At 47.0% G+C, this 16,987-nt stretch overlaps 1 protein-coding gene across 1 annotated transcript in view; it reads left to right on the top strand.

Annotated features, from left to right (window-relative positions):
• The window catches only part of LOC147727885 (neuronal acetylcholine receptor subunit alpha-7-like), a 1,417,517-nt gene that overhangs the window by 73,197 nt on the left and 1,327,333 nt on the right, over positions 1 to 16,987 (top strand). The window lies entirely within an intron of this gene.

Here is a 16,987-nt window from a genome sequence, read left to right as displayed (position 1 = left end):
TCCGGTCTAGAGGGTTGCAGCAGGTTTAAAAGCGGGCTGTGAGCGCTGAGGGCGTGAGTTTTACATCCACAGCGGAACGATCGCCACGACTAACAAAGCTAAGTGCCTGTGTGTTGTATGGGTTATGCTGACATTTCGACTCTGTACTTTTTCTTAGGATGTGCCAATCGCGCTCCAACCCCCCTCCCGAGACCCATGGTGCAAGTAGCGCCCATTTTTAAAGTGAGATGTTCTCCATATTTCACCATCTTGTGGGGGTCACTGACCATTTGGTCAAATTGATCCCTTCTCATGGAGAGTTCACATCGCGTTTTTATCTCCTTCACTACAATAGTAGTTTTTAAACCACTTCTAGCACTTCACCTCCTAGCAAATACGATTATTCCCTAAGGGCTACTTGGATGGTGCTAAAGTTATCTATTATTGTGTGCACACAAAGGTTTGCCACCATCTTAGGAGCACTACGATAAGTCTACGCTGGCATATACTAACTGTATGTATGTCTTTATGTGTTTGTTTGTATATCTTTTCCTACAGGTGCTGATACACCCCTAATTTTGGGGCTTTTTGGATTGAGCAAATTGCTCTCCCATTTTTTAAAGCACTTTTTTCACTTTTCCTTTTCACTTTCACGCCCCCAGGTCAGGGTGGACTATTAGAGTGTCCATACCGCCGGGGTTTTAGTCCTGAAGAATGCCATGGTGAATATATACCACATTAAAGGCAGAAACATGTTGACTGATTTTAATTAATTTGTGGTATTTAGCTGAATTTAAACTAGATCCTAATAACCTTGGCTATTAAATTCAGACACATATACCACTTACACGTGTCTTAGGGATCACTTATTAAAGTTTTTTTGATACCCTGTTAGTCACTTTTAATTTGAGAACCTTCACAACACTTCCTCCCCACACAACCTGCTCCGCAGTCTTTCTGGCGTCGCAGCACACCGAAGAGACACTCGGTCTCTTCGGTGGGGCCCGATGATGAAGCATGACACTGACTAGGTCGGTGTGTGAGGGCTTTCCTACTCAAATAGAGTGACTGTGATCCCACTCAACTAGAGTGACTGTGATCAATAATATTTCGCTTATCTCTTTGCTCTACGTTTCTGGTAGCCGTGGGCTTGACCAGTTCAGACCTCTCTCTTACTTTGTTGTTTGACATATTACCAGGGGGTTGAGCACAGGTTAATTTGGGGTCCGCTTGTAATTCACCGGGGCAGGAATTGCATGGCTAATTGAGTAGGGTTTTACCCCCCCCCCCAAACCAGTAACACAATTTCTTATAGTTACTGTATAGCCAAACAGTGCAATGGGTTGCCATGTCATCACCGATAGGCATCCTCCATAACCAGGTTCAGAACTATGTAACAATGTCTCTCTAATAAGGAAAGAAAGGGCTATCTCTAAGCACCCGATAGGTATGCCTGTCCCAAGGACATTATTCCACTGATAGCCATTGGCATAGTCTTGTGGGCAGCACCAACATCTGTGGTGAAAGTTAGCAGAACTGAATATGAATGTAGTATTGGATTTTTCTAACTAACCATAATTTTCTGGTGTTTTTTTACATTATTCTCTCTGGTTTTGTCCATGTTTGCTATTATTTGTATTATAAATATGACAGGTGTGACCCTTATTTTTTACAATATGGTAAGTGCAATAATGCCCCAGTAATATAATCTATTGCTTGGAAGTACTGGTTTGGGGAGGGTCCAGCAAGAGGGTAAAGCTCCTTTATAAATACTTCAAGCTCTCTGTCATGTCTGGTTTCCTCAAAACCTCTCTCCTGCAATGGCGGAGAGCTCCACAGGGAGGTGAGAGTCTGAGTACCCATCAGCTTTCACCATCTCCAGAAAGGGATGGTTTGAACCAAAACTAAGGTGCCCTGTAAATCTAGGCAGACACCAGAAAAGCAGGGTTGCATAATTGTTTGCCATTTTAAATCACAGAAACCTGCTTTGACTTGAATACCTCCCTAGCACCTGAACTACATTTAGGTTGTTAGTGTCCTTATAATTGTTACTAATGTTTTTTAAACTATCTAAACAACAACTTTTTGTGAACTAGATACTTGATATGTTTTTGTCATGAACACTTCTTGGGCCCTTCTGAAATAAAAACAAATATTGGAAAGAGGTATGTACTTGAAGAAAATAACATACCCTGTTAACGCATAGGAAACATAGTGAATTTCCTAATAACCCACAGAAAAACGAAAACTAGGAAGGCATTAAAAACACCTGTATAAGTATAAAGATTGTTCTATATAAAACGTTGTTGAACGAGTTTTAAAAGTATTGGCTTATTTGCAATGTTGTGCAGTGTATTGTTTCTGTAACAGGGGCATTCACTTACCCCCCCTCCTACCCCCCCCCCCTCCCTAAAAAAAAAAATCGCGCCATCCTCCCTCCATCGGTTAATATTACTGGAGGATAAACCACCAATAAACACCAAAGCAGCAGAGCGAAAGCTGTTGGCACAAAGTCGAAGAAGGTTCCGACATACCACGCGAGACAACCCAAATATGCCATGAAAATACGCATTTGTCCGTGCAACCAATTGCTGCACCAACAGAGGATTCACTCCGGAAAATAACAGTAATGCTTTTAAAAGCTTAGTCAATCTACTCACAGTGGAAGGCACACGTGAAACCGGTGCAATTTCCCAAATCTACAAGACATCAAAAACGAGCAGTGGGCCACGGTACACACAGCACTCTGTGTGGAAGGTCCATTTGCATTTTATATGTCAAGGCTTACGCATCCATTCTTCCAATTAAACATGGAAGCAATTAATTCTGTGCACTGAAGGATTCCTTAATTGTGTTGTGACTTATCTAATCAATTATCCAATGTTAGATTTAAAATATCAACATCACTTAAGCTAAAGATGTCTTCATTCCACATGATGTCTGTTTATATAACTGTATTCACATTCAATGCAGTGGTTTAAAAAATATATATATATACATAACGACGAACTATTCTGAAGAGAAGGAGGGAAATAGGTAATATTTGAAGGGGATAAAATTAGATAAAAATGTAACAGAAAGTTAAGTGTGGTGAGTGATGCATCAGCTTTATAAATCGGGTGCCAATAAAGTGTTGCAAACTGACCACACGTCTTTTGTTCCCCATGCCAATACACGAAAAAACATGAGTATTCAGAAATAGAATGAGCCAGAATGAAGCATTATATTAATCTGACTTTCTCAATATTATCAATTAAATTTCATGCTACATTATTTTACATTTATATAGCAACCCAGCTTGAGAAGTTTTGCCAAATGATGTCACGGTGAAATCATCAAACGTGTCCCTAGTTTAGGAGAGGATCCATATTCTGAAGCTGTCCCGTTGTTTTTGAATTGGGCAATTGAAATCATGAAATATTACCAATTGCTAACTCATTCATAGTGCTGCCTACAGACGGTTGAATCTTTGTGTGTGTTTTAGAGAGTTCATGCTACCAACAAAATACAACATACGGACATACATCCGTGGCACACAGATTTATAGGTTTATAGAAGGTCCTGTTCAGTAATTGGCTGTCGCCAGTTTTAAGGCATTCCCATTAGCTGAGGACGCTGTTGTTAAGAGCCTTGGCATTTTGTGAAGAGTAAATGGGGTTTTAAATGTTTCCTATGTAACCGCATCACTGTTGTGATCCTACTCCCCACCACTGTGTCAGGTTCTCCCCACTACTCTCCCGAGTGCAGGACGTGGACTCCGCCATTATCCACTGCTTGACCCCACCACTCGTTACCTTGCACACACTGCTCATGTTCATTGCATTATAAGGACTGGCAAAGCCAAACAATCCCAACATGGCTGCTGTGAATGCACATGAATGTACAGTGACCATCTTGTAATGGACTTTGTTGCTTAAGAGGGGTTTCCACGGCACCACCAAAGCTAAAACACCATTCTGTTTAATATTAACAACTGTGACAGCTCTTCTGCCTGAGGAGCCCCCAGGCCTGGGCGCATTGGTCTTGAGAGGGGATCCCCAGGCAGCTGGAGTCCTAGCACACGTTCTTTCCTGCTGACTGCTCTTCCTGCTGTGATCAGCTGAGCGGGGGCGTGGGAAACGAATCACTTACCCACCAGGTACCCCCTGCCGAGTGCTGGGCCAGCAGGGAGACAAAAAGACCACACAGTCCATCCTTAGTCAGTGCAGGTGCGAAGGTGGGCAGGCGCACCTGGAGGAGAACCCACTTCGCATGAAACTGAAGCTGAACCTTAAACTTTAAAAAAGGGAACAGTAAAGGTTTCGTGGGCCAGCCACAGCCGTATCAATTGCCCAGGAAACCCTCCCCTAGGGGTATTGGAGCAACCCATAAAACACTGGGCCATTTTCGGAAAAGTTGAATATTTGCTTCTTTTTTTTTTAAGTTCAAGTTTATTGAAACCAAGTACAAAAGGGTAGTACATCAGAAATGCATCATACAAGATAAATATAAACAAGTATATAAAAATAAAAAATACATAATAAAGGTACATGAATAGAAGGAATCAATAAACAATAATGTCTGAGTGAAGGAAAAAGGGGGGAAAGGGGGAGGATGCATATATATAACAATAAAGATAAAAGTACAAGCAATTGATAAAAATAGAGTGAACAATTATTATTTTATTTTTTTTAAAATATATTTTTATTGCAGCAATAATATGTGTACAATCAATTCGCCGTTCAGGACAGCATCCAGCAGTCGTGGTACAAGAGCTCTTAAACAGAAATCTTAGACTAACACAGCCATTTAGCTCACACCCCAGAGGTCCAGCGGCAGTAGACAGGAGAGCATTATTCGCTAATAGATGCATGAGCACTCACATATAACTACTTCTCAGGCAGTACTCAGGACTGCGTTTCATACCATCCGGTTCCCCCCGCACCTGACTCAGTGTGCTCCAAACAATATCAGACATCTCCCCCCTCCTAAACTCCCCACCCTAAGCCCCTCCATCCCTTACCTCTCTACCCCCCTACCCCCCTATACCACCCCCCTACTCCCATCCCTCCCCCCAAGCGTGTCAGAGTTCCACAAGAGCAAGCCAGAATCCCTCGCGGGCAGTGCAGTTCCGAGACCGACAATCAGGAGTAGCCAATAGGAAAGTGCAGTCAACACGAGGGGCGTGGAGCGATCCAAGGAAAGAACCGGGCCTAACACCAACCTAGGCCAGGGTGTCTAAGGACCAGGACTACTTGCGGGGGAGCCTTCGCTGTCAGAAGACAAAAGCGTGAGTTCGAGTACCAACCGCTCCCAGGTCCGGGCCCGCTCCAGAGCAGTATCAGTGCCTGCCCTAAGTGCTAACTTCAGACGTACTTCTCCCTCACAGCAGGCCCATTTAGTGAGCTCCGCCCGCCATCTCTCCACCGTGGAACCCCTATTTGCCTTCCACTGGGACGTTATGGCTCGCTTCGCAAGCAGCAGACCCAGATCTAGGAATTTACTAGTGATTTTGTTTTTAGATGTGTGTGGGAACCAGTGTAGGATGCAGTGTGCCATTGTGGGTTGCAAATCCCTCTCAGTGACCTCCCACAGATTCTCCATCACCCCTTGCCAAAAGGAGCCCAGTGCCGGGCAGAACCAGAACATGTGTTGGAAATTGACCACTCCTGCCGGACAGCGCGGGCAGGCCGCCGAGTGTGTCGGGAAATACCTAGGGAGCTTGTCAGGGGTCAGGTACGCTCTATGTAGAATGTAAAAATGCACCAGCTGAAACCTCGCATTGCGCTTCCCTTTCCAGGCCCATTCTACTATACCAGCCCACGCTGTCTCAGGGATCTCCGTTGTTAAGTCCGCCTCCCATTTCGCCTTCAGAGCTGTGAGCGAGGCCTGAGCCTCCGCAGTCATGCGTCCCCGCGGCCACTACCACGTATTGACAACACATGGACAGCGGAGGCTCCACCATACCCGCCTTCCAGTGTTTACGGATCGCAGCAGTCAGTGCCGCATGAAGGAGGAAGTCTCCCCCCGGCAGTTCAAATCGATCCTGTAAGAGGTCGAAAGGCAGTAGAGCTCCGTCGTCATATAGATCTCCAATGGTCGCTAGTCCCTGGTGCTCCCAGTTCTCTAGTCGGTGCCATGTGTACCTGTGCGGGAGCGCCCTGCATAGCTTGAGCGGGATCTCTGATGCGTATGGCACCGCAATGTGGCCTCTCTGCAGGTATCTATTCCAACACTTCTGAACCATCGTGATTTCCTGAGTAAGATGGAGGTCCCCCATCGGGAGGTCTAGAATAATCCGGGAGATCACCTGCACCGGCCCCGCTGGTTCACCAGAACTGTTTTCTTCCCTCGTGGCTCTCGCTGCCCACTGTGTCAACCACTGTAGTCGGGCCGCCAGGTAGTACAGCTCGTAGTCCGGCACTGCGAGACCCCCCTCAGCCCGAGGCCGTATAAGCGTGGTAAGTGCCACTCTGCGCCCACCCGAGCCCCATAGAAAACCGGTCACCATGTCCATAGATGACGAAAGTAGCCCGCCGGGATCCAGATCGGAAGAGTCCGAAAAAAATAGAGCAGTCGCGGCAGAGTCACCATCTTAAGGAGTGCCACCCTCCCCACCAGAGACAGGGGAAGCGTACCCCAGAAGTCAAAGTTTGTTTTAGTGAGTCTGATCGCCGATCCGATGTTACCCTCCAGAATGTCTATGCTATTATGGTAGATCGAAGTGCCCAAGTATCGAAGACTCCTCTCCTCCCAGGTTACCCCTTCCGAAGAGTGCGGGCATGGTCCGCGCGCCCGAGTTGGGAACAGGTAAGACTTTGCCCAGTTCACTCTGAGGCCAGACACCTTGCTCAACGATTGAAGTAGGGCTTTAGCTCCCCGCAGGGAGGCAGCAGTGTCCGCCAAAAACAGTAGGAGGTCATCAGCATATATTGCGATATGATGCACCTGCCCATAGACGTCCAAACCCTGATATGCCCTTCCCAATCGGGCTTGTGCCGCTAAAGGTTCGATTGCTATGGCAAACAACAGGGGTGAGAGGGGGCAACCCTGACGCGTGCCCCTCCCTACCATGCAAGCCTCCGATATTACACCTCCCGTTCTGACTCGCGCCATAGCGTTCCTGTATAAGAGTGCCGTCTAATCCACGAAATCCTTACCCAGTCCCATGGCGCGCATAACATGGAAAAGGTAGGGCCATTCCAGGCTATCAAAGGCCTTCTCCATGTCAACGACAAACACCGCCGCCTCGTCCACCTCATAGGTGTCAGCCTCCAGAACGTGGAGAAGCCATCGTATATTAAGCGCGGGGTTGCGGGTCGGAATAAAGCCAGATTGGTCTACGTGGATCAGAGTGGACATGTGGGGAAGTAGGCGCGTCACCAAGATTTTGCTCAAAATTTTGTAGTCCAGGTTAAGCATGGACAGTGGGCGGTACGCTGATCTGTCCCAAGGCGGTTTGCCAGATTTCAATAGTGGGACAATTAGTGCCTCGCCAGTGGTCTTTGATAAGCTGCCCAGTCGTTTAGCCTCATTGTATAGCCACGCCAGTCGGGGTGCCAGGAGGTCGAGGTAGGTGTGATAGAACTCCGTCGGTAGACCATCAGAGCCTGGTGTCTTATTCCGTGCCATACTCTTGATGGCGACTCTCACCTCCCTCTCGTCAATTTTATCCCCCAGAGGTTTTGCAGCCTCTTCTTTCAGCTCTGGCAGATCCAACCACTCCAGGAATCTCTGGAACTCAGTTTCCAACGGAAGGACCCGACTACGGTAGAGCTCCGTGTAATAGTCATGGAATAATTCATTCATTCCCTACGTATCGAACCGCGCTATTCCCGCATGCTACCTGAGTTCAAGAATGACCGAACTTCGGCGAGACGGATTGTCTAGCCAGGCCAAGAGCGCCCCCGTTTTATCCCGTTCCAAATGCGCACGCCTGAGGTAGGCTTTATAATCGAAGCACCTGAGGCGCTCCACCGTCGCCGCTACTGATTCGCTCGCCTCAAGTAGAGCCTCCTGAATGTCTGGTCGCTCAGGTCGGTCCCTCTCCAGCGAGCGTCCTCCTGGTCAACGGCCCTGAGCAAGGTCTTCCGCACCCCCGACACCGTCGCAATGCATCGTCCCCGCACCACTGATTTAAAGGCGTCCCATTCAACTTTTGCCGACCCCGCGGTCCCCACGTTGATCTGAAAATACGACTCAATACTCGAGGCTATCTCAGTCCGGAAGACCTGATCGTCCAGCGCCTCCGGGCGTAGTTTCCAGGTGGGAATGCGTGGGCGGCACTGTGACCATCGCAGGTGCACTAGCAACGGGTTATGGTCGGAAATCGTGTGCGTAAGGTATGTATGGCACACCTCACCATGCACATCTGGGGAGCACACGAAGGCGTCTATGCGGTGGTGAAGTTCGTGAAGGGAGGAAAAGAAGGAGTAGTCCCTGTTTAATGGGTGGTGAGCCCTCCATGTGTCAGTTAGCCCCCAACGCCATTGCCAGTCAGAACGCACAAGCGCCAGTCTGATCGCTGGTGCATTTAGTAAAGGGGGATGTGAGCGGTCCAAGGCAGTGTCAGTCACACAATTAAAATCCCCCCCAAGGAGCAGGGGGCCCATCAAGAACTGGGCCAATGTGCGGGACAGCCAGGAGAAGAAGGCAGGCTGGTCCACATTTGGTGCATATATGCAACCCAATGTTAGGTCTCTCCCATCCAGTTTGCCCCTCACCACTGCATACCTTCCCTCTGGGTCAATAAGCTGTTGTGTGCATTGAAAGGGTACCCCGGCCCTTACCCAGATGACCACTCCCCTGGCATAGGCCGAGTAATCAGTGTGGTAGACCTGTCTCCTCCATCTCGGCTGCAATGCTTTCCCCCCCCTGCGCTAAGAGATGCGTTTCCTGGAGGAAGGCAATATGGATGCCTCGTCGAATTAAGTATGAGTGAATCTTGTGGCGTCTATGCATGGTATGCATCCCCCTCACATTCCACGTGAGACATTTGTACCCTAAGTCGGGTCCCATGGCAGCCCACCTTGCAGTTCACACGGCCCCCCATGGGAGCCTCTGACATGCCCAAATCCCATCCCCCATCCCTCATAACCATAATCAAACAGTCCTACCCAACTCCCTCTCCCCAGGACAGATAACCAACGTGGTAACCCCATCCAAACTCTGTAAAGCAAGCGTTAATCAACTAGAGCAGGCTAGGCTATACTGAACGTCAATACCATTTAGATCCGGAGCTGCCCCCCCTCAAGTATTCAAAAGATCATCCATACTTCTCCCCTCGATACCACAGTTATGAACAACAGAAGGCAGTTGTCCCCCGTCACCCTCACCACAACAGGTAGGACCCTCCCCGTGTCCCAATACCGTATAACAGTGTGTCCCATGTCCTCACAGCCGGTTCAGCCAAAGATGCCATCTGCTGTTTGTGGGGTGACATCCGGGAGGTCTGCCTCGGAGAGCCCATGAGCGCTGCTGGAGTCTGGACTCAGTTCAGCATTATTCGAGTGCTCCGAATCGTTACTGAAGGGGCTGACCGCCCCCTGGCTGATGGCTGCCACCGCCAACACCGCCTTGCTTCTCTCCTGTTGCCACCCAGTGGGGGAGCTAGGTCGCCGCGTCGGTGTCAAATCAGTGGAGCGACGTCTAGAGCGCAGTGGGGGTGTCTCCACCAGCTTCCCCCCTGGTTTCTATCCAGTCCCAAGCCACCTGCGGTGTAAGGAAGAGGTGAGTGCTCCCACCAGCAATGACCTTCAGGCGGACCAGGAACAACATAGCATAGGGCAGGTGCAAGGCTCTCAGCTTTCGCTTGACCGCCAGGAAGGATGATCGTTGACGCTGGACGTCCCTGGTGAAGTCCGGGAAAATCATGACCTTGCTGTTACCAATGCGCAGGTTCGGCAGGCCCCTAGCCGCTTGAAGAATGTGATCACGATCCCGGTAGTGTAGAAGGCGCACCACCATCAGACGAGGCGGTCCTCGAGTGAACAATTATAATGAATAATAATTTATAGTAACAAGACAACAAGGGAATAATCATGACGGCTTACAACCCTCATCAGACTGGTGGGCTGGAATACTAGACGAAGGACTTGTGGAAGAGAGGGAAGAGAGATATGAAGTAAGAGGGACCCAAAGTAGATCTCGCTTAATTGCCAAGGAAATAGGAGTGACGTAATTCGTGTATAATCTGTGATGAAAGCATATAGGCATTCCACCAGGCCGAATAAGTAACTTTTGACGTATCTTTCCAGTTGGAAGTTATCAAATGTAGTGCAATAGCTATCAGTAGATCGTCAAATTTAAAGTGGGAAGGGGTTTGAGGCCAGGTTGAAGATAAGGAACCTAGGAAAACGGTTGAAGGTGAAAATGGAACTTTTGTATTAAAGATGACATTTATACGAAACCAAAGGGATTTCCAGAAGGTAGAAATTTTAGGGCATATGAAAAGCATGTGCATTAAATCGGCATTAGGGCTTGAGCAAGACCAACATGAGGAGGAAAGATCTGGGTAAAAGGATGCTAGCCTTGCAGGAGAGTATAATAAGCGGTGATAAATAAAATAAAGGGTTTGAGTGGTGTTAGCTGCTCTGGAGGACTTATGAATTTTTCACCATAACTTGTCCCATAAGGACACCAACCAGGAAGAGAACAAATCCCGTTCCCAAGCCAATTCAGTCTTTGTCTTGAGCCGTTCTGGAGGAGATAAAAGACATTTATAGATACAAGAAGCAGAAGGAAAAGTGTGCAAAAGAGGAAAAATTGTGGAGCATGAAATAGGAAGGACAGGAGAGGAAGGAAGTGATTGGAGATAGACCTGAAGGGCTGGAAGCAGAAGGTCGTATTGTTTCTTAAAAGAGTTGGGAAGACGAAAGAGAGACTGAAGAGCAGAAAAAGATATAGGAACATTTTCCTGAAGAAGTTGCGAAATCCATATTAAACCTTTGGATCTCCAGGATTTCCAATAGAAGGTACGATTATTAATGCGAAGGAGTTTGTTGTGCCAAATAGGTTGTTGAGGTAGCGAGTTCAGAGAAGGGTAGGAGGAGGGCAAAAGGGGAGTTAAAAGTTGACGAGTATGAGCAATAACCGAAGAGTGTAAAAAGGAAGAATTAGCGGTAAATGCAAGTGTTTCAAGTAAATCAAAAGGTGAAGTAAAAGATTTTTCAATGGACAGCCATACAGGAGGATGAGAGGGGAGATCAGTAGATAACCATCTGGAAGCCTGTTTAAGAGAGAAGGCACAGTGATAAGATTTAAAGTCAGGGAACTTAAGACCTCCATAAGTTTTATCTTTTTTAAGACTTGATAAGGCTATCCGAGGGGGTTTATTTTTCCAAAGAAATTTCAATAAAATCGAGTCTATTTTCTTGAAATAGTAACCTGGGATATGAACGGGAATCATAGAAAGAGAATATAATAATATAGGGGCTAACATCATTTTAATAGAGTCTAATCTGCCCCACCATGAAAGAAAAAGAGGATGCCATTTGGTAATTGAGTCGTTTAATTTTTGGTGATATATTCAAAGTTGAATTTTAAAGTATCGGAAATATTAGAGGAAAACCATATTCCTAAATATTTCAATTTAACCGGTTGCTAGGAAAAACCTGTTTGCTCAAAGTAGTGGCGAAGACATAAAACGTTGAGGGGTAGAACCTCGCATTTATCTCGATTAAGGCGATACCCGGAGATTTGCGAGAAAGTATCAACTTGCTGAAGGAAAGAAGGGAGGGAAGTATCTGGATTAGAACAGTATAATAAGATGTCATCAGCATATGAATATTTGCTTCTGATGCCCCAGAAAGACAGCAGCACCACCAAAAGTAGTAAAGAATGCTCACGGAGAGGTCAGGAGCTGCACCATTCCCCCAACCAGTGCCCCAAAACACTCTAAGTGTCACAGGACCATAAAATATCCTTTTTTCGTCTTCCAATTTATGGTGACACTGTGACAAAGCCTATAGGTCTATCTTTTTATGTGTGAATACCACATGTTAAAGGCATTCATGGGAAGATTTTGATTCTATGGATTAGGGTCTGTTTCCATGGACACCATTAAAGATGCCTTTGGCAAAGGTGTCTAATTTGCTTTTAAGGGTTTTTTTTGCGGGACCTTTCACTAGCATATGACCCCAGTACTTGGCCAGGCTATTTAAAGGGTTTCATTGGCATTTCTTCCTGCCAGCCTGTATATATTACACCGATCACTTTTTGCCTTTCAGCCTTGCACCTCCTGTTCCCGGTCTGGCCCCTGCCACCATCGGCAGACGTCCAAGCCACCTATTAGCTTGTGCTGGCGCTGCTTGTAGTTTTGGCTTTGCCAATTATTGTTGATTTGCATTACAAGCATTTGTAAGGTCAATTCATTCCAAAATTGCTGTCCTGCGTGGTCATCTCGTAATGGAATTTCAAATAAACATAACAAACTATATTAGAAGACGCCCCTCAGCATGCATGTGCATACACTGAAGCCATTTGAGAACTGAAAAGGCTTTGCTAATGCTTATAATGCCATCTAACAGCCACAGGCAAAGTAAAAACTATGAGCATAATTGAGGCAAAAACAATTGCCAAAGCCAATAAGTCAGCCCCATGTAGCATAGGTGAGAGATATTGACTTTTCCTCTCCTTGTTTTCATTATGCTGTTTGTTGGAAATGGCCAATTCTAGGGTGCTTTCCCTCAACTTTTTGCTTTTCTCCTTCCCAGTTTTCCACTCATCTGGATGCTAGCCTTAGGACTGGAGTCCCTTTGGTAATGCTGTGCAGTGTCAAAGTGCTGTGGTTATTATATATATACTGTGGATCGGTGTATATTATCCCTGGGCAAAGCACTACGCTACGCTCGCGTAGTTTGCGAAGTTTCCGCTACTTCGCACTACGCGAACTGCACGTAGCACAGTGCAAACACGCATAGTGTAGTGCAGCATTCATTTTTTGCTTGCTCGAGGTCCTCAACGTCAAGTTGACGACCGCGAGCAAGCAAAATGACATCCCGGCGAGACTTTTTTCTTGTTCGCGATCAGCAACATCAAGTTGCTGATCGCGAGCGAGATTTTCAATGTGGGGAGGTCAGGTTTCTCATTGCGAGTGGTCGTGTATGCTCGCGACCGCTCGCGATGAGAAACTACCAGTCTGCGTTGAGAAAGCTGCCACTTGAGTAAAAATCTACTTGAGCGACAGAAAACTACATTTCGCACTGTGCAAGATGCCGTTTTCAATGATTGCACAGTGCCGGATGCTTGTCCGCACTGTGCAATCATTGAAAACGGCATCTTGCACAGTGCGAACAGGGTACAACGCAGTTCACGTAGTGCTACACGTAGCTTGCGTAGTGCGAAGTGCACTTCGCGTAGCTACGCACAGCGCTACTTCGCGAACTGTGCCCAGGGCAGATTCGAGTTAGCTATAAGTCTCTTGTCAGGGGGGTAAGGTCTAAACCAGGGGCATGTATCTCAAATTCAACTCCTTTTACCTGCCAAACCGGTTTGCCATCCACAGAGATAGCTCACTGATTGTGCCACAGAATTGCCCTGGAGGTTCCTGTGTGCATAGTAACCCTGGGCTAAGTACTTCGCTACGCCCACGGAGTGGGCATAGTGTTGCCTACTTTGCCCTTTGTGAAGTAGGCGTAGCAGGCAACACTACGCCCACTCCGTGGGCGTAGCGAAGTTGCCCGCCACCCGCCTCCCTCCCGCCCTCCCTAAATACTTAAATTAACTTTTAAAAATGAATAAAAACCACTTACCTTGTCCGCTGCGTCCCTGGGGCTCCCTCTTGTAATCGCGCCGCCGCCTCGGATACTAATGCGCATGCTCGTCCGCCCGCGCATGCGCATTTCTCGCGAGAAATGCGCATGCGCGGGCGGCAGCGCATGCGCATTAGTATCCAAGACGGCGGCAAGATTACGAGAGGGAGCCCCGGGGGACGCAGCGTACAAGGTAAGTGGTTTTTATTCATTTTTAATAGGTAATTTAAGTATTTAGGGAGGGCGGAGGGAGGCGGGTGGCGCGTAGTGGGGCTACGCGAAGTGCGTAGGTGGGCTTAGTTTCTCTCCCACTTCACGTAGCTTCGCGTAGCCCCACTACGCCTACTACGCCCAGGGTTAGTGCATAGGTTACTGTTACTCAGCTTGGCATATGAAAAGCTGTGTGCCAAGGTTCGTCATGTCTCTTGCTATATCTAAGTTCTCCCTGGAGATAGGTTGTGGTGTTGGGAAGAGGTTTGGCATGTGCGTGTATGCATTACCTGCAAGGGTCGTGAATGACACCATGTGGTGTATTCGGTATGGTGGGCCCTGCTTCTCGCATTGAATTAGTATGAAAGGGTGTAAGGAAGGCTAACAAGCATAATTTCCAATGGGCAGATTAGTAACAGTAAAGTGTTTGATATCTATGAGTTTGTAATGAGGAATCCACTCCGGTAGTGCGAGAGGGTATGACATTACGGTGATGGAAATGTCACTTTGGAGTAGTGGGCATTTCTATACTCGTGGATTGGTGTGGCTATCGACCTGTCTCCTAATGCACATCTGGGTGCTAGTGGGACAGCTACATCTGTGCATTCCTGATAGAAGGTTCTCCCTGGTGACAGGGTGTGGTGTTGGGAAGAGGTTGGGAATGTGCGTGTATGCGTTACCCTCAAAGGTCATGAATTACACCAGATGGTGTGTTCGGTATGATGGGGCCTGCTTCTTGCATTGGATTAACAGGAGGAGTTGTAGGGAAAGGCTGTTGAGCATTTTTTCCTACGGGCAGAATAGTAACATTGTAGTGTTTGGTATCAATGAGTTTGTAATGGTGAATCCTCTCTGGTAGTGTGAGGGGGTTTGAGATTACTGTGATGGAAATGTCACTTTGGGAAAGTGGGCAATTCAATGCTCGGGGCTCTGTATGACTTGTGGCCTGTATCCCAATTCACAACTAGCTGCTAGGGAGATAGCGATATCTGTGCATTCCTGAAGGAGGGCTATAAACAAGGGATTCATAGGAAACTGCAGACCTCTGACTGTCAGGGGCCTTCTGGGATGGTTATGTTTGGGAGGAACTGCTACCTGCATTTCAAGGGTGCAGGGTCTTGACCCCACTAAAGATTGTGATCAAAACTCGCAGGGTAGATTGGCAGACAGAACAACATTTAAAGAGGGCCTGTGCATTTCAAAGGTGACCTTTTGAACTGATCATGTCTTTAAAGGCCTTGGTGGGTATATTTACTGGGGCTTCAGCCTCCAAAAGTAGAGATACTTTTGGATTTGGAACCATACTATGCAGTTCTATACTGGAAAATTGACAAAAGGAATATTTAGGGCAGGAGGGACTGCAACTGGACTATCTGCAGACTTGGGCTGGCTTAAAGCTTGTTGTGCTCCAAAGAGGGGACTATCACTTGGTGGATTTTGCCTGGACATTGCTGGCCTGCCGCTGGTGCCAACTGTTGTGGCCTGGGTCTCAAAAGAACTCTCAAGGGCTTGTGAGCTGGCCTCCTGTCCTTGAGATCCCAGGGACCCCAGGGTGCAGTGGAGATAGGTGGAAGTGATCATGGATAGGACAAGAACCGTCCTGACATACACCATCATCTCACTGTGCAAGAGGAGTGCGCCCACAAAGATCAGACGCTATCTGAGGTACCTGGACATGAGAAGTTTGAGGATTGCGGGGGGAAGTTTGCAAAGTCAGAGGGACCCGTGCTTGCAATCCAGGAACCTGTGTTCGCTTGCGCTCCAGAGCGCGTGGTGTCTGAGGGGTGTTGGGGGAACCTAAGCTGGGAGCTGTAATTGTCATTGGCCTCCAAAAGAGAGGATGACAGTGCATGACATTGTGGTCCCTTTCTGAGGTTGTTGGCCCCCTCTGCCTGGACCCACGTCACAATATGCTTTGTTGCCGAGAACACCGTGACGAGGCCCGAGAGTTCTCATGTGCCTGTGGGCATCTACAGCTGTCTGTCGGGCGTTTACCGCAGGTCACACTTTCGCATGCGTTGAAAACAGTTCTCCAGACGTGAAAGTGTGCCAGCTTCCTGGGTCACAATCTTTTGTCTACAGGGGAATAGCGATCCCGCCCTCTTGCAGGTGCCGTTGGGCGCCTGGATTATTACTAAAGACAGTGGTCCCTAGGCAATATCAGGTAGAAAACAAATAATCAACATATGCTAAATAGACAGTATGTTCTTTGTCCAGCCGGACAGAGTATATTTTAAATAAGCTTTATAAAAAGGAATCAGTGACAGAATACAAGTGGGACACAGCTTGCGTCCAACTCACGAACATGAACAAACAACAAAAAATGTGGAAGAGGGGGGAGGTTTCAGGCAAGGGGGAGGCAGTCTGTATTCAGTATAGTTAGACAGACTTAGTTTTCATAGCAGTACCATTGTACATTTTTCAGAACATTTAGGGCTAGATGTAGGTAAATAGTATTTACCGATTCGTAAATACCGAATTTTACCGATTCGGTATTTATGAATCAGTAAATGCTATGTAGCTAAAAATTCGGTAAAAATTACCGAATTGTTAAGATTAGGTATTTACCGAATCGTCATTTACCGATTCAGTAATTGCCATTCATTCCTATGGGTCTAGAGGCCCATAGGAATGAATGTCAATTACCGAATCGGTAAATACCGATTCGGTAAAAGGGGGAAAACATTGAAGGGTGGCAGGGTGTCACTTTGACACCCTGTTGCACCCCTCAATTGTTTATGGGTGCACATGTTGCAGACATACATGCCCTAAGGGCATGTATGTCTGCAACATGGCACTGAAGCAATTTGCATTAAATATGCTTTTTTGGGGTTTTCGTTATTTACCGCCAACTTGTAGTTGGTGGTAAATAACAAATCCTAACATGGGATAAGCACTCATTTGAGTGCTCCCTAAATTAGATATTCAGTAATTTACCGAATCGGTATTTTAAATTACTGATTCCTTAAATTACTGGTTCAGTAAATTACTGAATTTTTAATTTCGGCCCCCTACATAAGAAAAGCATATTACTGGTCGGTAACGGCCGAAATTAGTTAATTTCAGCC

Source organism: Lissotriton vulgaris, chromosome 3_1 (genome assembly GCF_964263255.1).
Source record: "Lissotriton vulgaris chromosome 3_1, aLisVul1.2, whole genome shotgun sequence".
Classification (NCBI taxonomy): domain Eukaryota; kingdom Metazoa; phylum Chordata; class Amphibia; order Caudata; family Salamandridae; genus Lissotriton; species Lissotriton vulgaris.
Note: the sequence above shows the minus strand (reverse complement) of the source record. Positions and strands in the feature narration are given on the sequence as shown.